Here is a 26142-nt window from a genome sequence, read left to right as displayed (position 1 = left end):
TGTCAAATGATTTTTTCTGATTGATTAGATCAGGCAAAGATTCAAAGCCTCCTGAGACCACCTCTGTCTACACATTGATAGGATACTGTCTTGAATTGCCCTCAGGCAATTGTCCACAGGTGTAGCAAGAGTTTTTGTGTGTGTTTTTTTCCCACAGGGTGGGGCAATTGCTTCTGCCTGGAAGCTAATTGTTATTCTCAGTCTAATGGACCTGAGCACTCCACATTGTGGGCAAGGTATTTTCCAATAGGTTGGATCAACTGTCTTCCCCTCAGTCAAGGTCACCTATGTAGCAAATGCCTGCATGAGAAAGATGACCTCTGCAGCATGAGGGAATGACTCAGCACAGGAAACCAGGTTGTCTGCCTTCTGAGCTCTAACTTCAGAGCCTCTGATCCTGGATTCTGCTCACACAGCTCCAGTATACTGTGCCCTCCCTCTACCGGAGCACAAGGTAGATGACTCAACAGGGAATTTTGTGTGTTGGCCCTTTAAAATGGTGCCTGAATTTCCAGCCATATCTCCCTGGAAGACAGCAACCCCACTGCTTTTCACAGCCAGATGTTATGTGGGTCCCCTTCTCAGTTCTTGTGCTCTCTGCTAGGGAGTCCCAGTAGCTCTCAGTGGCCACCCCCACAACTGAGATATCTCTCCAGAACTTCAATTTCTGTCTGTTGGAACCCGGCCAGCCCTTTTATACCTCTGCCCCTCCAGTTTTTATGCAGTCTCCACTTCTGGTCCTCAGTTATCAGAGTTCTCTCCAGCAAGTCTTCTGTTGATTATTCAGGAAATTTTCCTGTATTTTAGTTGTAATTCCAGTTTGTTCCTGGGAGCATGTCCATGCAGCATCCACTTACTCTGCTGCCATTTTTAATCTCTCTCTTGGCAATATTGTTGAGCCACTGGATCAAGCCTCTCCTCAAAGCCAGCTTACCATTGGACTTTTTATCACATGAGTCAATAACTTCCTTTTAAGCCATTTAGGGTTGGAGTTTCTGTCCCTAGCAACTAGTTTGTATAATACTAGTAAAAGATTATTATTTTTTTTAAATATATCTTTATTGATTTCAGAGAGGAAGGGAGAGGGAAAGAGAGATAGAAACATCAATGATGAGAGAGAATCATTGATTGGCTGTCCCCTGCACATCCCCTACTGGGGATCAAGCCCGCAACCTAGGCATGTGCCCTTGACCAGAATCGAACCTGGGACCCTTCAGTCTACAGGCTGACGCTCCATCCACTGAGCCAAACCAGCTAGGGCATAAAAGATTATTGATTGAGTGATTGATTGATTGATTTGAGAGAATGAGAGAAGAGAGAAACAGAAACAAAAACATTGTTTTGTTTTGTTGTTCCATTTATTTATGCATTCCTTGGTTGTTATGTGTCCAGACCAGGGAATAAACCCACAATCTTGCTATATCAGTACAATACTCTTATCAACTGTGCTACACAGCCAGGACCTTCTATAGGTCTTGCGGATATCTCTGAGGTCTTTTCCACTATCCTTTTTTTCAGTCTCAGGGGAAAGTAGCAAGGGGGTTGTTCCAGCTTATGGCTCAGGAGCTGAAACATAACTTGGGTCAAGATGTTATCTTTTGCCTGCTAGAGGTCTGAACCTTGTGACCATTATTCAGGTCCAGGCTACTACCGTCTTCTGCTGCCACCAGGGTTGGTGATTATCGGGAAGGTGGAGGGGGGGAGAGCGGGGGAGAGGCTAGATTGCTGAGGAGTATAGAATGAAAGAGAAAGATGTTATTTCTAGAGCTAGGATTTAAAACAAACTTTAATCAAAATCATAAGGACCCTCAATTTCCTTAGGTGTGCAATTAATATTTACTAAATAAGTTAGGGATTTCTAAAATGAAGTAATTTAGCTAGGTTCATCAAGTGTTTGATATCATTACTAACAATATGTAGGGTGTCACAAACAATGTATACAGATTTTGAATAATTATAAAGGCAGTGTTTATTAAAATACATTTCATTTTCAAAATGTAATAAGGTATTAAGGTGTGTACACATTTTTGGAACACTATATATTTAGAAATTGATAACAATCTTAATAAGCATCAAAATCATATTAAAAGTATTCTATTACAATTTGTCAAATATGACACTAATTGCGTTAACCTTATATAAATTATTTAATGATATGAAACATGTGTGTGCCCTATTTAGTCACAATGAAACACAAACACTAACTTTATATTTCAAAACTAAACAGTATTGCATAGTATACTTATTGTTATCTCTCAAGTAAAGTCATTAGCATACTTAAAACATAGGCAAAACTTTTTGATGTAGAAATTGGTAGTTTAATGGGGAGCCTTAAGGCAGAACCACCGGACAGACACTACTTGCAACATGTTTCTTAAAAACAATGCTTTCTGTATGGAGAGATTTGAGATCTGTTGAAAAATACTAATGCACATGTAGGGGCTAACTATGAAATCCAGAAGTAAAATTTCTGAAAAGAATCTAAAAATGTAAGTTTTTCAAATGTCCTTGTAGCCTTGAAGCACTTTATAATTGTTTGTGATTTATTTGGTAGTATCTATTGTTCATGTCTTTTGGTAAAAACTAATTTTTGGATATATTTACTAAGTGTATGAACATTTAATAATGTTTAAAACACCCTATCATTTAAAATTCCGAGAAAGTATTTCTAAAAATATATTTAATTAAAATGACTTAAAAAGATATAATTTAGTGAAAATACATCGAGCCACATAAAGATTAGTTGGATAATTGGCAAAGTCAAAGCTAACATTTTTATTCCCACTAGACTGGTGAAAAAGCCAGTTTGAATTGAGTTTCTGCTCACAAAGTTTAATTTATTTAATACTGTGGTAAAATCACAAATTAAAAGTATGTTTGTTTACACAAATATCTGTTTTGGAGTTCTTCAATGGATTTGATTGTTTAAAAGAGTTCTTAAAGAAACTTTGAAATATGAAGAATATTTGCCTCCTCTGCCCCTTTATTTTATTGTCCTGTTATATAAAAACTAGAGGCCTGGTGCATGAAATTTGTGCATGGGTAGGGTCCCTAGGCCTGGCTGGTGATCAGGGCTGATCGGGGCCTTCTGGCTGCTGGCCAGGGCCTTCCTTCATTCCATGCTACCCCCTGGTGGTCAGCACAAGTCATAATGAGCAATCGAACTCCCAGTCTCCCAGTCAAACTCCCGAGGGGACATTTTGCATATTAGCCTCTTATATATATAGATGTGAAATAATTTACCTATAAATTACCTAGCATTGCTTTTATATTTGTAGAATCAAATCCAACTCTCATTATTAAAAAAAAAGGAATAAATAACTTTAAATACCCACCTTGAGGAACAAATGCTTTGATTTCTGTTTCACCTTATAGGCTTATCTACTAAGATGGGTGTCTTACTCATTAAATTACACTATAATTATCAATTTTGAGAGGTTGAATACTAACATTCTAGACACAGAGAAAGAAATAAAATTCCTGATGAAAGAACTTAAAATAAACAGCCACAAAAAAATGGGAACAATAGTAAGTGTGGACTTATGTAGTAAAAGCAAGAGGTTTGTCTTTTGAATGCTGACAAACACTATAAAATGGAGAAAGTTTAATGTTATTTGCACAGGTATATGACTTTATGACCAAAACTTCAAATAATAAAATTAAACAGGAATCTGATTAATAATATAAATGCAACAATAATAAACACAAAGCAAAGATATTTGTACATAATTAGAGTACCAGTGAGAATATCCTATGTAAAACATTATTTCAAAATCTCAATAACAATATCAGTGTAAGGAAAAAAGAAAATGCATGTTACATATATTAACTTAGCTAGAATTATTTTGTGTGTGGTTTTATATTTTTGCAGATTTCTTTTTTATTTTATTTTGTAATTATTATTTTTATCTTTATTGTTGAGGGTATTATAGATGTCACTCTTTACCCCCCCCATTGCTCCCCTACACCCAGTTCCCGCCCCACCCCAGGTGTCCATAGGTGATGCACATATGCATATAAATCTTTTTTTAATCTCTTCTCATCCCCCCACCCCCATTAACTCTGATAATCATCAGACTGTTACATTTCCATTCCTCTGATTCTATTTTATTCACCAGTTTATTCTGTTCATTAGATTTCTTATCAGTTTATTTTAACTTTTAGTTTCAATTGTTGATAGATATGTATTTATTGCCATATCATTATTCATATGTTTTATCTTTTCTTTATCTTCTTCTTCCTCTTCTTAAAGAATACCTTTCAACATTTCATGTAATACTGGTTTGGTGGTGGTGAACTCCTTTAGCTTTTTCTTGTCTGTGAAACTCTTTATTTGACCTTCAATTCTAAATGATAGCTTTGCTGGGTAGAGTAATCTTGGTTGTAGGTCCTTGATATTCATAACTTTGAATATTTCTTGCTACTCCCTTTGGGCCTGCATAGTTTCTGTTGAGAAATCATCTGACAGTAATATGAGCACCCCCCTGTAGGTGCTTTTAAGATTCTCTCTGTCTTTAGCCCTTGGCATTTTAATTATGATGAATAATTAAAATGCATCATAATTAAAATGGTATGTTCCTCTTTGAGTTTCTCTTGTTTGGGAGTCTCTGTGCTTCCTGCACTTGTAAGTCTATTTCTTTCACCAGGTAGGGGAAGTTTTCTGGCATTATTTCTTCAAATAGGTTTTCAATATCTTGCTCTCTCTCTTCTTCCTGCATCCCCATAAGATGAATATTGGTGTGCTTGAAGTTGTCCCAGAGGCTACTTACACAATCTTAATATTTTTTATTCTTTTTTCTTTTTGCTCTTCTGATTGTTTTTTTGTTTGTTTGTTTTGCTTCCTGATATTTCAAGTCCTTAATTTGATTCTCTGAATCCTCTACTCTACTGTTGAATCCCTGTACATTATTCTTTATTTCACTTAGTGCATGCTCAATTTTTGACTGGTCCTTTTCCAATTATTTTTGGCATTCTCACTAAGATCCTTGAAAATATCACTAAGCCCCTTGGAGATACCAAGAATATTTTTGAGTAACTTTAGAACCTTGGTTTTGAACTCTATATCTAGTAGTTCGTTTTGTTCCATTTCTTTCATTTGTGACATGTTTCTTTGTCTCCGAATTTTGGTTGCTTTCCTGTGTTTGTTTCTATGTATTGGGTAGAGCTGCTATGTCTCCTTGAGTTCGTAGAGTGGTCTCGTGTAGTAGATGTCCTATAGGGCCCAGTGGCTTAGCCTCCCCAGTCACCTGTGTTGGGAACTCTAGCTGCATCCCTTTGTGGGCAGTGTGGACAGTCTTGTTGGAGTTGAGACTTGATTGCTGTTGGCGTCACTGGGAGGAATTGACCTACAGGCCAATTGGCTGTGAGAACTAGCTTTGACTACAGTGGGAGAGATGCTGTGCAGGACACACCGTTATGGAGGACTTGCTTCAGTGGGGCTTTGGTGCTCACTGAGTCTGCCCCTTAAGTATGTCCCTTATGGATGTGTAGAGTTGTAATCTGTTAAGGTCTGATACTGACCACTGGTTGCACTGGCTCTTGGATCTCCAGGGAGGTGCAAAGTCAGCTACTGCCTGGGGCCACCCAGCAGGAGCTACAGAGTGATCTGCAGATTTCTCTTATTTGTATTGGGTTTGGAAGTGCCCAGGCAAAGCCCAGCTGTGAAGCAAGGCAGGGAGAAAGCCGCCCCCGAGTTCCTGCCCTAATGGCAGGTAATCCAGTTCCTCCCCGTATGTGTCTGGTTCCCCCAGACTCACTGCCCTGCACTGGGCAATGGAGCTCAGAGGGAGTGAGTCCATGTAAGTTCATGCACTGGCCCTTTAAGAGGGACTCCTGGGTCTTCAGCAGCCTCCTTGTCACTCAGACAAAATCCTTGCTGGTTTTTACAGCCCTTAGTTACTGGGACTTCTTTTCCCAACTCTCAAAGCCTGGGCTGGGGGTCTGGTGTAGGCCTGGGACCCCTTGCTCCTCCGGGAGGGTCTCTGCAGAGATGATCTCTCTTCTGATTAAAAACGCAGCATGCATGGGTGCTGGTCCAGCCCATTCTGTGCTTCTGCCCCTCCTACCAGTCTCAACATGCTTTCTTCTTTACCTCTCTAGTTGTAGGACTTCCATTCAGCCAGCTTTCAGGCAGTTCTGAATGGTCGTTGTTCTGTATTTTAGTTGTAATTTTGATGTGGTTGTAGGAGGCAGCGAGTACCAGCGGTTACCTATGCTGCCATCTTGGTTTTCAACTTAGCTAGGATTTTTATCAACAATTTGCAGTTAAACTAATTTCACATGCATGTAATAATTAAATATTTTGAAATAAAATCGTTATAAAAATAAGACATAATATTGAAGAGAGTGGAATTTCTAGGAATAAAAGTTAGAAAAAACAAGAAAGAAAAAAATCACAGTTTTAATTACAAAAGAAAGGACAAGTTGTGGAACTTCAAATATGACTAGAAATACAGGGTGGGTCAAAAGTAGGCTTACAGATATTCATATGGAAATAATACAATAATAAATAAATAATAATAATATAAGAACACACTTTTGTATACTCACAACTGTAAACCTACTTTTGCCCCACCTTGTATGTAGCATACATAAAAAAGTGCAATGAAAAATATTAAGTAGGCACTAATGGAAATATGTAATAACATGGAAAAATGGTAATATGTTTTTGTAAGATGTACCCACTTACACATTATAACTATAGCCATATTTTGATAATGCATATACTGAAAGAAAGTAAACAGAAAGAGCAAACTTGTTAAATATACATTTTTCTTTTTGCTACATTTCTTCATTACTCTCCTATTCTGCAATGAATAAATATTCCATAATAAATGTTAAAAAGTCACACTAATGCATATAAAGTATTCAACTCCTTTATAAAACAATGTTTTCTTCCTCTATGAGGCCATTATTTTTTTTAATACTTCTCAAATTATTCAGAAAATAGTTTTCTGAGGAAGAACTGTTGTAGAAACATTAAACAAGAAATGTTTATGCCCTAGCTGGTTTGGCTCAGTGGACAGAGCGTCAGCCTGTGGACTGAAGGGTCCCAGGTTCGATTCCGGTCAAGGGCACATGCCTGGGTTGCGGGCTCGATCCCCATTAGGGGATGTGCAGGAGGCAGCCAATCAATGATTCTCTCTCATCATTGATGTTTCTGTCGCTCTTTCCCTCTCCCTTCCTCTCTGAAATCAATAAAGATATATTTTTTAAAAAAGAAAAAAAAGAAATGTTTATACTAAAGTCAGAGTGAACAAATAGTGTTACAGCAATGTCAATAAGAAGAAATAATTACATGAAGGCACTTATCTACACAAATGGTCACAAATGAGATGGGTTTATCTCAGGATTTGGGATGGAAATGCTTTAAATACTAAGGATCTAGGAATGCATAGGTATCATGAGGTACATTTATTTTCCAAGTCAGCTTTTCTTAGAAATTATAATTAATCAGTCATTTTGTTGTATCGTGAAGGTTTTGGACTCATTTTTCATGCAAAAGAAATGACTGCTTCAGTAATTTGTATGTAAAACTCCTATCCAAGTACATCAAGAAGAATTTGCGGCCATGCCCAGGAAATCAGTTGTTCTATGAGCACAGCTGGTGTGTGACTACAAATATAGCAGAAGAATGAGCTGAATGAAAGGGTCGGGAAAACTTGACAGGTATCAGCTCACAATTATGTCTCCAGGTAATAAGAAAAATAATGTAATTAAAAGTTGAGATGCAGATTCTTTTGCCAATCTAGAATCAGAAAAAACTAACTTCTTGTATTGTTAGTAACATGTTTTCCTTGCCTCATGTTAGGATTTCATTTGGGCCCTCTGAAGACAGATTTCAATAACTCAACATATATTCAAAGGATAACGTCCAAATAAATATGATTGTTGTTTGTTGGTCCTTTCTTTTCACAAATTCTTTAAAACAGGTTAATCAGTTGTTCAAAATGTGAGTAAGTTATTGGAGCAGCGATTTTAACCTTATGTGAAGAGTAACACAGATAACAGAACTCTGAAAAAAAAGCATACATTTTCTTGCTGCTGAGTTACCCAGATGAAAGTAATAAACTAATGATTATTTTACTTAGTTTTAAGATCAATGAACTATTGCAAATTGAAAAGATAAATTATTAAGAACTTAACCTGACAGTGAATTGTATGAGTCTTTTTAAAATGTAGGTTTGGGGTCTTCATATACTTATTTGTTCATTCACTTAATAATCATTAATTAAGTGCTTACTCTATGCTAGCAACATGTGCACTACACACTAAAGATTTAATGTTAAAACATTAATTTGTAACCTTTATAGTTTCTTTTTTCAATTCTAGTATCGTATTAATTCATGTTAATTGTCCTCACATGTTTCTTTTGACTTACCTCTCTAAAATTCACATTATGATGATGTAAAGTCCATATGTGAAACTTTTGATGTTTCTTGATTCTAGAACACTGATTCTGGGTCAAATAAACATGCTACAAAATTAAATACCTCTATGAAAAGTTACGTAAGTGGTAAACTATTCTGACATACCTAACAAATACTGGGTGGAGTGCTCATTTATTCACATCAGTTATCATATTGACTGAAATAACCCCTAAATATCTAAATTGTAAGACATTTAGAAAGAATTAAGTGATTTGGAAAATGGAGAGGACCACTTGAGCATTACTACTCATGGAAAGAATTAGCTTAATGGAATAAAATGTCATTTTAGGGCATGTGTGGCATCTGATAAATATTCATATTATTTACTCTACTTGTGTTCAGAACTACTAGACTATCCATGAGTGGTGTGTGTTTGTTGCCTTTGGCTAAACAGGTGTGCAGTGAATGTGGCTACACAGCTCATTTCTAACACCCAGGATGACTGATTCCATGAGCATGTTGGTCTGGGTTATTATTCTCTCTCAAATGATAATTACACTAAATATACATTCTTTAAATATAAAGAAAATATGTATTTTCAAATACCATCTTACAAAAAGCAATATTCAACTTCCATACCTAAAATTGTTAAAGAAAAACAAATAAAGCCTATATATTTTAATTAGAGAACAACTTCTTTTTTCATTTCACTGACATATAACGGAGAGCTTGATTCTACTTTTATAAAAGGTCTTTCTTAAATAAGATATAATTCAGATTTTCTTCTTGACTCCTGTTCTTAAGTTGTTGAATTTGATTATTTTATTTCCTATGCACATGAGTTGTAATCTCTTAAAGCATTTTAGAAAAGTAGAAGCAGAGTGTATGGCAATCCTCAACCCATTTGTTTCCATGATACAGGAAAACAAACCATTTTCCCTGTGTTCGTTGAATAAGACAGAAATAACCCCCTCCTCCGAAAAAGAATAAAAAAAGAAGAAAAGAAAAATAAAAAAAGGGTAGCTATTCACCATTACTTGGATTACTGTCTCTAAATGTGAGAAGTTATATTCAGTGAGCCTTCTAAGACCATGGAAATAAAAGAGGTGGGAAGGCAATATTGATATGGCAAATTGCTTTTTATTTAAAGATGCTTTTTAATATGGATATAGCTTTATAATCTGTCAAATAAAGATGGCACACAGGGATAAAAATAAAACTTGAGAACAAAAATGTTCTTTTCTTTTCTGTGAATAAATTTACACGTCAGTCAAATATCTGTCAGTGCATCTGCTGAGTTATTGGCATGACTTAAGTAAGTAAAAGCAAAGGGAGAGTAACTAACAAGAAAAACTAAAAGGGGAGCTGGCTAAATTGACAGTCTTGATGAGTGAGGATTCTTCTGTACTTGCAGAATGTATTCAGTTAGAAAAATGCCTTCAAGCAAGTTAAGAAATAGTGACAAACTACCAATTATGACAGAAGGAAATGTAAACAGAAATGCAAATTCTGATGTTTGGTAGTTTTGATGAAGGATTCAATAGTCTATGGTAGGATTATCTTTCCACCCATGGGGTAGTGATTCATTAATATTAAATTAATATTCATTGATACTACTATTTTTATGACACTACTATTCTTTTGCTAGAATCAGAGAGTGCCTTAATTTTACTTGCCTATGCAAGATTTTGGAAAAACATTTTAGAGAAGGCTACTAATGTTGCTTATGCAAAAAAGAAAAGCTACCTGGAGAAACTACAGATGTAATATTTCCTGTAAGGCATATTTGGAGTTCTATAGTCTCCCAACTCATGGAACTTCATTTAGTGTCTGAATAAGACCACCATAATTTAAGAGACTGCACATTTTTTATTACAGTGCTCAAATTTTAAATGGTCAGGATTTTTTAAGTGTAGCTCAAGCTGACAGTCATTTCCTTTCAAAAGCAACATTTGATTTAAAATTTATAGTTTAAACATGTGTTTACATTTTTACATATTTTTTCTAATATTTAAAAGAACTTTCTTATTCAATTCAGAATTCATCATTATATTTCAAAAGTTCTTCCTAGTAATATTTATCATTCAAATATTACTATTACTAGAGGCCTGGTGCATGAAAATTCATGCACTGGAGGGGGGGGGGGGGTCCCTCAGCCCGGTCTGCCCCCTCTCACAGTCTCTCCAGTCCGGGAGCCGCAAGGAGGCAACCCTGCGATCAGGGGAAGGCAATGCCCCATCACACCTCTGCTGCTGCCACTTCCAGCAGCGCATACCTCAGCCGGCCCTGGTCACCTGAGCCTCGGGCTGGCCCTGGGCGGCTGGGGGCTGAGAGGACTGGGGGACTCTGGAGGCAGGCTTGCTGCATGTCTGCTGCCCTGGCAGGCCTGAGGGGACTGGGCGCTGCCATCTTGTGTCTGTGGGCGCCACCATCTGTGAGGGCGTGGCAGTCAATTAGCATATTCCCTCCTTATTGGCTGTGGGTGCCACCATCTTTGCAACAGTGTGAGGGTCAATTAGCTTATTCTCTCTTTATTAGAAAGGATTAGTTACCTCTATGCTTACCATGTGCCAAAGACTATCTGGAAATTTACAAGATTATCTCATTTAATTCCTTTTAAAACTAGTTAAGAGTTGTGCAGACAATGTTATGTTCCTACATTGACTTTTTTTAAAAGTTTAATGTGTACTTATTTTTTCTTTATATATTTTTGTTTTAATTGTTATGAAAACCAGAATATGGCTAGAGGAATGTCTTGATCTAAATACATTCTTAGCACCTGGAACAGTGATTTGCAATTAGAATAGGTACTCAAAATATTTTTGAATGAATGATGTTATTTATCTTTTTACTTTTTTTATCAAAGCACCTAAAATAGAGAGGGTGGTTCTGGGTGGAGTTAACACAAATGCAAACCATAAATGGCTTAAACAGTAAGACTATATCATTTCCTACATAAAAAGTCTCAGTTCTAGGATTGGTTCATTGGACAGCTTTACTTTGTCAAGTATTGTACTCAGGTTTTCTACCCGCCCCTGAGATCTTTCTGTTCTGTTATCCTTAGTGTTATAGATTGTATGTTCTCGCTGTTTTCCTGTGGTTACAGAAATTGCAGTAACATAGGGAGTTAACTTATATCACATCTTCTATCTTTTTTATAGCGGCCTTAGCACACGTCACCTAGTGACACATTGGCCAGAAATGCATCATATCCTCATTCTTGTGACACACTCCTAGTCTTAAATTATCAAAACTTATTTCCTGGAACCAGAATGTTTTCTTGGAAGCTATGGCCATCTGGTATATAAAGTGATTGATTTATTTACTTACTTATTTATTTATTTATTTATTTATGTATTTATTTATTTATTTATTTATTTTTGCTAGCAAGGAAGAAAGGGGAATAGGAAGACACTTGGAAAGCTACCAACAATGTATGCCAGATAATATCCTCAAGTAAGCACAGAAAAATGCATCAAAATTCTATCACTTTTATAAACTTTACAATAATTTTTTTCTGCTGCATATAACTCAATAGAGAGTTGTCATTTTGTTTCTGAGGAATTCTAGATGAAACACTACTACCGTAATCATATGCTCTATTTTTTTTAAATATATTTTTATTGATTTCAGAGAAGAAGGGAAAGGGAGAGAGAGATAGAAATATCAGTGATGAGAGAGAATCATTGATCTGCACTCCCCAAACTGAGGATTGAGCCTGCAACCTGGGAATGTGCCCTGACTAGGAATCGCACCTCAACCTCCTGGTTTATAGGTTGATGCTCAACCACTGAGCCATGCCAACTGGGCAATATGCTCCATTTTTTAACAAAGCATCTAATCTGAGTTTAAATGGATTATCCTGTATAAATTAAATGCAAATAAATAAAAATATTGAATTATTGAAACTGTGATAGTTATACTGAATTTGCTAATTTTAGTTTGGATAATATAAATAACTTTTTGAAAAACTGATCATATTTTTATTTGTTATCACACAACTATGTACATACTAGAGGACCGGTACATGAAATTCATGCACAGGTATGGTCCCTAGGCCTGGCCTGCAATCAGGGCCATCTTCCCCAGCTGCCTGCAGCCAGCCTGCCCCCCACCACCACCCACCCCTGGTTCCCCATTCGCCATAGGATGATTGGTGCCTGAAAGCCAGGGGAAGGGACCAAGAGGTCGTCTGTTCCCGCCTGCCAGTCAGCGCCCCCCCCCCCCCCTGTAGTCGGTGGCCATCAGGCAATCGGAGCCTGCTGGCCAGGGAAAAGGACCAAGAGGTGGTCAGTGCACCTCATAGTGACTGGGTCAGCGATCATTCTGGTCATTCTGCCATTAGGGTCGATTTGCATATTACCCTTTTATTATATAGGATTGTATATATTTTTCTTTGAAATCTAAGAGAGTCCACCTCCATATTTTTAACTTTATTACTTTCAGTGGCTATTCTATTACTTTAGAAATAATATTTATATATTTTGTATTTTTATAATAGAATATGAAAATACTTTTTAAATATGTTTTTACTGATTTTAGAGAGAGAAGAAGGAAGAGGGAGAAAGAGATACATTGATGAGAGAGAAAAAGATTGATCAGCTGCCTCCTGTAAGCACCCCCCTGGGGATGAAGCCTGAAAACCAGTGATGTGCCCACCCCTGGAATCAAACCGACGATGTTCAATCCACTGAGCCACACTTACTGAGCAAAGAAATTGAGAATACTTTAAAAGTTGTGTATCATCTCTCTTTTTCTGAAGTCCCAAGGTGAAAATTAAAGAAAGGAAAGGTATGGTGTTACCATATTTCATGGCTAATAGATGTTTGTCATGAGTTTTTAACATTAAAGTAGAAAGAGTTGCATATTTTGGTATGTTTCAAATGGTCAGATGCAGTAGAAGTAAAAGGTTTTTTTTATTTTTTATTTTATTTTATTTATTTATTTATTTATTTATTTATTTATTTATTTATAGTAAAAGGTTTTTTTAAAGTAATGGTCAGTAGACACTGCTCAACACACATGTGTTTTCCAGCTTGAGTTGTCAGGACAAACAAAGGAACCTCAAAACGCATGGGCTCTACCAGACATTTTCAGGTGTCTTTGCTTCATTGGGATTGAAATGTAAATTCACACTAGTTTTATCCTAATTATTTTGGTAAGTTATCAGAGCTCTCAATGTGTATGATAGCTAACATACGTGACTGAGAGCTGAGCACTTGCTTTTTCCCATGGTCTTGGTATATCTGATTTTTAATCTACAAACAGACACATAAGGTGGAAAACCTTATCCTCATATATCAGAAGAAAAAAACAAAACTGACAACATAGTAGCAAATGGCTGAAAAGAGAAAATAAAATTCTGTCATGCATGATTTAAGAAAGAATCATCCACTCTACTAAGGCAAGTAATTCATGTGAAAAATTAGATTTTAAGCTAACATATTTTATCTTTCCAACACATTCAATATCTCCATGTAGTTTTATATATGCCAACTAAGTTATACTCCCATGAAAGTAAAATATACTTACAAAAAGCATAGACCTTCTATAAATTTAGGAGGAAAAGACCAAGAAGCTTAACTAATTTTTGCCTTACAGGGTGTGTTTCAAGCACACACATTGTGCTTAGTAGCCTTTGATCTACTATGAAATTTTACTCATGGCTGTCTATTACTCATGGCTGTCTAACAAGGAGAAGAGTGGAAACATATAGGACAATGACCCAGGGGAGGTGTTAAGATACATTTGTATTTTAATATCATTTGGCTGCATAACAACAGTAATAGTGTCTTTTGCATTCAAGCATCTGTGAGCCATGATGTTAGTCAAGTATTATTACTTATTTTATAGGAAGGTAAATTTATATGTAGTAAAATTTAAAGATTATGCAAAAGCAAAATATCCTTTATCAGTTACAAATATATTAGCCAGATCAGGTTATTTCCAGAACAAATGATTTGGGAAGTAATACAATGAGAAACAGGTGGGGCCGTGAGGCAGCCGGGGCTGCGAAGGCCTACCCTTGCACGAATTTCGTGCATTGGGCCTCTAGTTTTATTATGAGCAGAAAAATAATATTTGCTTGATAAATATACCTTAAGAATTCAACTAGGAAATATACCAGTTACTCACTATTTGTTTAGTCTATTTGCACAATCAGTTATTTCCAATGATGCCTAGGCCATCACCTCTAATCTCAGAGTAGGCATTCCTTTTTATGTACCATTTCTGTGACCACCCTTAAAATGAAACAAAACAAAACTGATCCTGGATCCCTTGCTTTCTTTCATGTAGTTGGGATTCCACCATAGACAGTCACCTATTACTATTTGACACAATGTTTGAATTATAGTAGTTGTTCAATAAATGTTTAGTGAGTGAAACAAAAAGTAAATACCTGGACACTGATCTTTAGGGTCTACCAAGAATTGTGTATTTTTCATGTAAACATTTCCCTTTTTTGCTGCTTTATTTATTGAAGTTTTAGAGTAATGGAAAGAGCATAGACTTTAGAGTAAAACCAGCTTAATTCCCCTCCTGGCTGTGATATTACTATGGGATTTGGAGCTACTAGTATTTAACTTCAGGAACCCTTATTTATCATGTGGATAGCTCAAACATATTTTTATATTTCATCCTATAGGTTTGGTAATAGATATTGTAAGAGGGGATGTAAGTGGAGGGTTGTACAGCGGGTATGCAATGAAGCAGGAACTCAAATTCAGATTTTCTGGTTTTACAACCTGTGTTCTTTCTATACCACCAATTTTTGGTTATCTTGATTTGTTCCTTTTTCTGTCTTGTATTGTTATAACCATGCTCTATTAAACTGTCAATTTACTACAACTTATACCAGAAAATTATAGCATTTTAAACTGTATTTATCTCTCTCAATTACTTTTTCTTAATGCATTTCACTATACTTCCTGCATACATTCACCTTTTGCAGGCATTTCCTCCTGTATTTCACTGCAGTGATTTTGCTAGCTGGGCGATTTTAAGAAGATGTTGATACAGAATTCATTTCAAATTGATTTGTATTTAATTCATCAGAGTTGTGTGTGTGGTGATAGTTGTTCATTTTTTTGTTTTATTTTGTTCATGAGGTTTTATTCTTTGCCTCTCTTTAATGATTGACTTACTTTCTCAATACTTTACCACTACCTGCCATCCAATCAAACAAAGTGACTAGATTTAGGTTAATCAATCTGTACTGCAAGGTTGCAATTGATAATAGCAAAGGAAACTTATCTATGTATTTAGGTTTCTTAGCCATATTTTTTTTCTTTCTACTCTTTCTTTCTTCCTTCCTTTCTTTCTTCCTTCCTTCCTTCCTTCCTTTCCTTCCTTCCTTTCTTTTTCCTTTTCTTTCTTTCTTTCTTTCTTTCTTTCTTTCTTTCTTTCTTTCTTTCTTTCTTTCTTTCTTTCTTTTCTTTATTTTTGCCAATGGCCACATTTTTCTCATTGGGACAAAGGGGTAAACTCTCCTTTAGTAATATTATAATTACTTTTATTGTTTTTATTATTTCCTCAATGGGAATAAATATACCAAAGACTGAATCTTCCCTTTTATGATGCTTCTTGGTTTCTGCTTTACAATACACATATTATTATGAAAAAATACATTATTTAAGCATTGTGAATCCTTTAAAAATATTGTTCTTAGAACAGAATGAAGAATAACTTAGACAAAGGACATTTTAGAGACATGAAGAAAATCTTAAAAACACCTACAATTATTCTTGCACAATGTTATTTACACCTAAATTTTGGTAGTAGGATTGATCATTGAAAATAAGGGATGGGTTTTAAATATATTTTAATGAAACCATTCTTCGATAACTGGTGCCTGAAAATAAATTAGAGTCATAGGAAATAATTGAGAGCACTCACATTTGAATTTGCTGCTTACATAACAGATAGAAATGCTATATCCAAAATGACAAAAGCAGATTCAGGAGCTAATGTTGTAGGAACATCACTGATATGTCCAGAATATTGTGTTGGAGGAGAATATTGATTTCCCTGTGATCTTGATATTTGTGGATATTAATTATTAAAGACACTTACTTATAAGTTTTGTAAATGTATTGCTTTGCTTTTCTTTGTTTCTAGAAAATTCAAAAAATTGGGGGGGGGAGCTGTTTATTGTTCACAGTGATAGTTCATCTTTGTAAGTTACCTCATCACCTCTCAAATTTTGTAGTTATTTATATTTTTGTAATTGATTAAAATTATTTACATAGTACTATTTTCAATTCTACATATATTTTTAAAAACTTTTTTGCAGTTAGTTTGCATGTAAATTTTATTTATGTGTGTTATAATGCAAGTATTATAAACATGGGCAATGAAGAATTAAAATGGTGATTGTGAATCTACATATATTACAACTGTAAATTTCTATTTCATTCTTATATATTTTAAGAGACACTTTATGCTAAGGTTTCTCATCCTATTTACAACTATCTTCTGGACAGTTATATGTCCAATGAATACTTGAAGCTTTAACATTTATATTAGTCATCCTTAACCATATCATTAAGATTAATGATGTCCATTTTATGATCATGAAACTACCTTCATACTCAGTTATCCAGGCATACAATTTGGAAATTATTATTTTACTCTAGTTCTCTCACCACTTAACTCCAATCTATTGTCTAGTCTTGCATATTCCACCTTTACACTTTTTATATTTAATGCATATTTTTATTTTGATTCCTGATGATTAAAGCCCTCATACAGGTTTATCAATACTTCTATCTTGAACAATTGTATTTATTTCAAAATTGTCATTTATATTTTCTTTCCCTTTCTTTCTTCATCTTAGTAACAACAAATAATACTTATCATGTATTCAAACATAGTGCCAAGTGCTATGTGTGTTCTCTCATTAATTCTTACAACTTTACACAAGGGGCACTATATTTTATCATCTCTTATCTGCATTTCAGCATTAAATCAATTATACTCTAGAGCAGCCGTGGGCAAACTATGGCCTGTGGGCCGGATCCGGCCCGTTTGAAATGAATAAAACTAAAAAAAAAAAAAAGACCTTACCCTTTTATGTAATGATGTTTACTTTGAATTTATATTAGTTCACACAAACACTCCATCCATGCTTTTGTTCCGGCCCTCTGGTCCAGTTTAAGAACCCATTGTGGCCCTCGAGTCAAAAAGTTTGCCCACCCCTGGTCTAGAGAATTAAAAGATTTTTTCATGTTTATAAGCAAGGATATATTGCTGCTGAGATTGAAACCCAGTAATATGACCTAAGTCAACAATCTTAAACAAAATACAATGATGCCAATTTACAGTATTTCCAGGTTAATCTTATTCAAATATTCTTCCAACATGAACAATGTTCACTTAAAAACAGTCAGTGATAGCTTATTGCCTAATGATGAAATTGTGGCCTCAAACCTGATTTTTATCCTAATTTTTTCCCTTTTCTGAATTGCATCCCTACATTATTGAGAAACATATTTGCATTCTCTTATATATAGCTTTGCTAAAGTTATTCCCTCAAAATTCATTTGTCTCATGGACAAATAGTTGAAATCCTCCACTTTTAACTTGCAGCCCTGCCTCCCTTTTCTGACATCCTTTCTATATGCCTTTATCATTTATACATTGTTATGTGATATTTTCTTTTCTATCATAATGGACTAGCAGGTCCTCCAGGCAGATATAGCATCATTTATCTTTGAATTTTCAGCACCTAATAAAGTATCTTATGGAAAGAAAGTAAATAATTATTTATTGATTCAAATGATTATTTTAAAATTATAACTTAAAAGATATCTATATATAACCCTAATATGCAAATAGACTGAACAACCAAACAACCGGTCGCTATGATGTGCGCTGACCACCAGGGGGCACATGCAGAACATGGCGGTCATAGGCCACGGTCGGGTGGTGGAGCAGGTGAGCGGGGACGCTAAACCAAGGCGGGGCCCCAGTCACTGTCATCGGGGCAAGCCTCTGGTGGTTACTGAAAATTCTTTGCTCCCATGTGCCATGGTCCCGCCGGGCACTCACACCTGCTGCCAGTGCCAGCCCCGCTCACACCCGCTGCTGGTGCCCAGTGCCAGCCCCAATCAGCAGGTGTGAGCAGCACCTGCCGGCTCTGATCGCCCCTGAGGGGTGATCAGGGTGGCAGCCACTGCTTGCACCCGCTGCCAGTGACAATCCTGCTCACACCCACTGCTGGCATCAGCCCCGCTCACACCTGCAGCTGACACCAGAGCTAATGCTCACACCACTGTCAGTGCCTGGTGCCAGTCCCAGTCCCTCGGTGCTGTCAGCGTGTGCAAGCGGTGGCTCCTGGCCCTGAAAGCCCCTGAGGGCTTCTCCACCTCCCTCTGCTCCTGAGGGGTGATTGGGGCAGCAGCTGTTGCTCGCACTTGCTGCTGGCACATGCCCCAATGCACCTGCTGCTGGCACATGCCCCAATCGCTCCACACCATCAGTGGGTGCAGGTGGGGCCAGCACCATCAGCACATGGGAGTAGCGGCGGCAGGAGTGGGGCTGCTAGCAGACAGGGGACTGGACGCCATAGTGGGAGGGGCTGGGCAGGAACATGGAGGATGGTCCAAGACCCACCCCTGTGCCCACCGCAGCCTCTTGACCCACAGTGCTTCCAAGGTGCATGAATTTGTACACTAGACCCCTAGTATTGATATAAAGTGAATATCACAATAAAATCCAAAACATACCTTTTGTAGAATGTTCCTAATATTGATAGCTAGCACGTGGCAAACCTACTCATTCTTAAATGAAAAAAAAAATGTTATGCATTTGGATGTTTCTATAATTTCTATGAAATCAAAGTGATTATTTAAATTAATAGTATTTGCTAATTAAAAATAAAAGGAATACAACCTAAATTTAATTTGCAATATTCTCCTAAACCCATGGCTTCTTTATTGTCACCCCTAACTTACTGTGATTTAACTTTAAAACAACCATGCAAATTTAATTTTATGTTGGGACCTAAGGGATGCACTCATATGTTAGTTTTCATCTCTCATAGACAGATCATTTGCAGTTAAGTTACAAACCACTGAAAATCAATTTTTAATGGAAACACTCATACAACCTTAACTGCAAAGGAGCAAAAATTCAGGTATAATACCAAGTGGCAGGTTATTAACTCTAACTTCAATGTATGTTCTTTTGACACAAGACTATGTCAGCCATAAATAAGTGTGTGTTTGCCACACAAGTCACACTTATCAGAAGATTATTCATCAAAGAAAGTTTCACTAGGTCCAACACTGAGCCCATAGGCACCCTGGTGGAAATTCTGAGCTGCTTAGCAAGAAGGCACTGAACCAAAAAATGTGTGCTGAAATGATGTTAAAGGTCTAAATGAAACCCAGAAAAGCAAGCAAAGGTAGAGTTAAGTTGACGGTCCATCACTAACCATACTAGCCAACTTAGCAAGGCATTTCGGTATAATCTATCTCAACAGTCAGCAACAACAACATTTCTACAGCATGACATGCTCATTCATTCTTTGCCTATATTTCTGTAGTTTAAAATTTATTTATTTATTTTTAAAATATATTTTTATTAATTTCAGAGAGAAAGGAAGAGGGAGAGAGATAGAAACATCAATGATGAGAGAGAATCATTGATTGACTGCCTACTGCACGCTCCCCACTGAGGATCGAGCCTGCAACCCAGGCACGTGCCCTTGACTGGAATCAAACATGGGACCTTTTATTCGGCAGGTCGATGCTCTATCCATTGAGCCAAACCAGGTAGGGCTAAAATTGATTTTTTTTTAAAACTCACTTTTTTTAGTAAATTAAAATTTAAATTAACATGCCTTATTATTAATCATAAACTGATAATGACAGTTGCAAATAATATTGTGTTTCCTGTCACTAACCAAATGATTCAAATTTCTTAGCTAAGTAAGGACTTGTCAAAGTCCAGGTTACAAACTTAAACATCTATTTACCTAAAATAAGATATTATCCTATGGTCTATAGATAAACTTAATTATAAATGTGAAGCTTAATAATTTTTGGAGCCCAGCCATTGTTGCTCAGTGGTTAAGCATTAACTCAGGAGGTCAAGGTTGATTCCTAGTCAGGGCACATGCCTGGGTTTCAGGCTCGATCTTCAGTGGGGGGCATGCAGGAGGCAGCTGATCAATGATTCTCTCTCATCAATGTTTCTATCTCTCTATCCCTTTCCCTACCTCTGTCTGAAATCAATAAATATAATTTTGGGGAAAAATATGTACTGCCACAAATAGAATAATTTGGTCATTAATTTTACTATTATCCCTGACAATCTGCTATGTGAATGGAATCTTTTAAATTTGCTAATTTTTAGTACTAATTTAGAGGAGTGCATAGCACTTTATAATTAAAACCATGTTATATTGCAGAAATGAATAAAAATAAGCTGTTACCTCAGAGAATTCACTAGATAATACAGGAATTTTGAATAATGCTGTCAATGAACTCCTTTTTTTGTCCTACATTTTAAATATATATATATTTATATATATATATATATATATATATATATATATATATATATATATATATATAATTGATTTCAGAGAGGAAGGAAGGGAGAAAGGAGAGAGTAAACAAAAATCATTGAAGAGAGAAAATCATTGATCAGCTGCCTCCTGCATGATCTGGGATCAAGCCCACAACCTGGGCCTATGACCCAACCAGGAATTGAACCATGACCTCCTGGTTCATAGATCAATGCTCAAAAACTAAGCCAACACAGCCAGACCTTGGTACTACATTTTATAGTAATTTCTTAAAACACTAAGTTGTAATTTAGTGAATTACATACAGACACACACAAATGATAAAACATTTCCTAGGAAATATTATTTTTTGTTTAAGAGGAAACTAATTATGTTTAGAAATAACAGAATTATTTGGTTTTTTTGTTTATTTTTTGGGTTTTTTTTTAAACAACGTAAGTTTATTTCTCACCATTCTGGACACTAGAAGTATTGAAGAATTGGTTTCTGGTAAGAGCTCTCGCTTCCTGGCTTGCTGACTCTGCCTTCTGGCTGTATCTTCACATGGTCCTGGTTTTATAATTAAAAATTAGTTACATTTTTACCAAGACCTAGAAAAAATATTTTATATATATGTATATATATTTGAAAGATAGTATATGAAGTTGCATTGCATTGGAAATTTTATATTTTGGCTTAGAAGTCGACTTACCCAGAATATAAACTTCACAATAAAAAGAGTTTTTGGTTCAGTGTACTGCTATTAGACTAACCTAAAGCTTTTCCTGGCACATAATAAGGCCTTATTAATGTATGTCGAATAAAAGTTACTTTCTGATATTAACTACCATTCTTTCACAATAAAGTATGTTTGAAAATTCAGTCTTGTCCACATTACCCAGAGGAAAGTCTGAATTATTTAATCTTACTGACACATTTCTAACTAGAACTTCTAGTTGCTTGAGGCTCAAGTTGAAATCCCTTGCCTTTCTAGTATAATGTGAGTTTAATCCTAACTGTCAATTTTGTTCTTGCTTGAACAGGAATTATTTTTGCAGTATTTATCTTGAGGGAGCCCATTTGTTTTACAAAAAAACAATATACTATGTGTGACTATAAAATAAATAACAATATTTATTAACTATTTTAGAATATATTTTTGTACTTAATTTAAGAATTTTAGCCATATTTTCTTTCAGTACATTTTTTGATAACTTAGAAGGCATGTTTTTGAACCAAAAAAAGTGCTTAAATGGAAATAAACTAAGTTGATTCTTATAAAAACAATCTCTGAAACAACATTCTTTAGAATTGCAAATTTACTTTTGACAATATAAAGTAAAAAATAGCCAGTCTTAACCAAACTAGTAATATTTCCCTTGTTGCTGTTAATAGTGTTTCATTGTTGTCTCAATTCTAAACTCCTTTTCTTTTCTTTATTGTTTAAAGTATTACATATGTCTCCTTTTTGCCCAATGACCTCTCCCCAGTCGTTCCCAACCTCCAGCCCATATTCTCACCCCCCTACTGTCTGTGTCCAAGGGTTATGCTCATATACATGCATACAAGTCCTTTGGTTGATCTCTTCCTTCCGCCTTCCCTCTGCTCAATGCTTCTATGTCTTGGGATCTATTTTTATTTATTAGTTTATGTTGTTCATTATATTCGAAAAAATGAGTGAGATCATGTGGTATTTGTCTTTCTCCAACTGTCTTATTTCACTTAGCATAATGCTCTCCAGGTCCATCCATGCTGTGCAAATGGTAAGGGTTACTTCTTTTTTACAGCAGCGTAGTATTCCATTGTATAAATGTACCACAGCTATTTAATCCACTCATCCGCTGATGGGCACTTAGGCTGTTTCCAAATCTTAGCTATTGTAAATTGTGCTGCTATAAACATAGGGTTTCATACATATATCCTTTCTGATTGGTGTTTCTCATACCTTGGGATATATTCCTAGAAGTGGGATTACTGGGTCAAATGGTAGTTCCATTTTTAATTTTTTGAGGAAACTCCATACTGTTTTCCACAGTGGCTGCACCAGACTGCATTCCCACCTGCAGTGCAGGAGGGTTCCTTTTTCTCCATATCCTCTCCAGCACTTGTTTGTTGATTTGTTGATGATAGCCATTCTGACAGGTGTGAGATGGTACCTCATTGTTGTTTTGATTTGGGTCTCTCTGATGATTAGTGACTTTAGGCATCTTTTCATATGTTTCTTGGCCTTCTGCATGTTCTCTTTCAAAAGTGTCTATCTAGGTCCTTAGCATATTTTTTTTATTGGATTGCTTATCTTCCTTTTGTTAAGTTGTAAGAGTTCCCTATAAGTTTTGAAGATTATACCCTTGTCAAATACAATATTGGCAAATATGTTCTCCCATGCAGTGGGCTTTCTTGTTGTTTTGTTGATGGTTTCTTTTGCTGTGCAGAAGCTTTTTATTTTTATGTACAACCTCTTTCTATGAAGCCAGCATTACCCTAATCCCAAAACCAGATGATAAAGACACTACAAAGAAAAAGAATTATAGGCCAATATTTCTGATGAATATAGGATGCTAAAATCATCAACAAAAGTCTAGCAAATCAGATTCAGCATTACATTAGAAAGATCATACACCAAGTGGGATTTATTCCAGGGATACAAGGCTGGTACAATATCTGCAAATCAATAAACGTGATATATCACATAAACAAATTAAGAGACAAAAATCACATAATCATATCAATTGATGCAGAAAAAGCATTTGACAAAATCCAACACCCATTCCTGATAAAAACTGTTAGCAAAGTGGGAAGAGAGGGATCATACCTCAATGTAATAAAAGCCTTATATAACAAACCTACAGCCAACATCACATTCAATGGGCAAAAATTAAAACCATTTCCCCGAAGAGCAGGAACAAGACAGAGATGTCCACTTTCACCACTTCTGTTTGACATAGTACTAGAAGTGCTAGCCATAGTGATCAGACAAGAAGAAGAAATAAAAGCTATCTAAATTGAAAAAGAGGTGAAACTGTCATTATTCACAGATGACATGATATTGTACATAGAAAACCCCAAAGACTCCATAAAAAATTATTAGACTTAATAAATTAATTTGACAATGTAGCAGGATACAAAATTAACACCCAGAAATCTATGACCTTTTTATATACCAATAATGAACTCTCAAAAAGAGAAATGAAAAAAAAAATCCCATTTACCATTGCCCCAAAACAAGATACCTAAGAATAAACTTAACCAAGGAGTTAAAAGACCTGTACTCAGAAAATTACAGGACATTGAAAAAAGAGATAGAGGAAGACATAAAAAAATGGAAGAACATACTGTGTTTATGGATTGGTAGAATCAACATCATTAAAATGTCTATACTACCCAAAGCAATTTATAGATTCAATTCACTCCCCATTAAAATACCAACAGCATATTTCATAGACCTAGAACAAACTCCCCAAAAATTCATCTGGAATAAAAAAATTTAAAAAAAAAAGACCCTGAATAGCCACAGCAATCCTGAGAAAGAAGAACAAAGTTGGAGGGATCACAATACCAGATATCAAGCTATACTACAAATCCACTCTTCTCAAAACTGCCTAGTACTGGCACAAGAACAGACATATAGACCAGTGGAACAGAACAGAGAACCCAGAAATGATCCCAAGCCATTATTCTCAATTAATATTTGACAAAGGAGGCAAGAGCAATGAGTCAAGACAGTCTCTTCAATAAAAGGTGTTGGGAAAATTGGTCAGATATAAGCAAAAAATATTGAAACTAGACCATCAACTTACACCATACACAAAAATAAACTCAAAGTGGATAAAGTTCTAGTGTAAGATGGGAAACTATAAAAATCTTAGGAGAATCCATTGGCAGCGAAATGTCAGACATATGTCACAGCAACACCTTTACAAATACAGCTCCTATAATAATGGAATCTAAGGAGAAAATAAACAAATTGGACTACATCTAAACTCCTTTAACAACCTTATTTAAGTCTCTTCTGCTTTAGTAAATAGTGCCCTTGCTCTTTTACTCTCTCCAGGCTTCTACTTTGTTCTAAGGTATAAATCTTAAGAATTATTTAAGGCGTTTCTTATATAAAAAAAATAAAACCCTCAAACTCAAGTATCAATATAGATTTGCAAAAAATATTGTTGAATAAATGGCTGTCCAGAATTATTAAATCACTAGAGGCCCGGTGCACTGGTGGGGTGCCTCAGCCTGGCCTGCAGGATTGGGCCAAAACTGACTCTCTGATATCCCCTGAGGGGTCCCAGATTGTGAGAGGGCACAGGACAGGCCATGGGACCCCACAAGTGCATGGTCAGTGCCAGGGAGGGATGCAGGAGGTTGGCCAGCCAGGAGGAACCACAGAAGGGCTCCAGGGCATGTCCGGCCCATCTCACTCATTCCCTATTGGCCAGACCCCAGCAGCAAGCTAACCTACCAGTTGGAGTGTCTTCCATTGGTGGTCAGTGCATGTCATAGCAAGCGGTTGAGTGGACTTAGCATATCATTAGCATATTACACTTTGATTGGTTGAATGGATGACCAGACAACCGGACACTTAGCATATTAGGCTTCTATTATATAAGATAATACTGGATCAACTGTTTATATAACATCTATATATATATATAACCACCTTTGGACATAAATTCACAGTAATCTCTTCTTCAAGTATGCATTGCCCATTACAATATGCACAATACCTAAAGTCATTGGGTAGCACCATGTGTGTCTACTAGATTCTGAGATGTTGGATTCAAGAGGAATGCACAATTTTAGAGAAACATATTTTTTTAAATAAATTTTCATTGTTCAGATTATTACAGTTGTTTCTCTTTTTCCCCCCCATAGCTCCCCTCTACCCGCTTCCCACCCCATGTCCTTACCCCCCCCACTGTCCTCGTCCATAGGTGTAAGATTTTTTTCCAATCTCTTCCCACACCCCCCACACTTCCTTCTCCCCCAAGAATTGTCAGTCCACTCTCTTTCTATGCCCATGAAACTATTATATTCACCAGTTTATTCTGTTCATCAGATTTTTTATTCACTTAATTTTTAGATTCACTTGTTGGTAGATATGTATTTGTTGTCACTTTGTTGTTCATAATTTTTATCATTACCTTTTTCTTCTTCTTCCTCTTATTAAAGAATTCCCTTCAGCATTTCATATAATACTGGTTTGGTGGTGATGAACTCCTTTAACTTTTTCTTATCTGTGAAGCTCTTTATCTGACCTTCAGT

The sequence above is a fragment of the Myotis lucifugus genome, unplaced genomic scaffold, assembly GCF_000147115.1.
Source record: "Myotis lucifugus unplaced genomic scaffold, Myoluc2.0 scaffold_142, whole genome shotgun sequence".
Taxonomy (NCBI): domain Eukaryota; kingdom Metazoa; phylum Chordata; class Mammalia; order Chiroptera; family Vespertilionidae; genus Myotis; species Myotis lucifugus.
Note: the sequence above shows the minus strand (reverse complement) of the source record.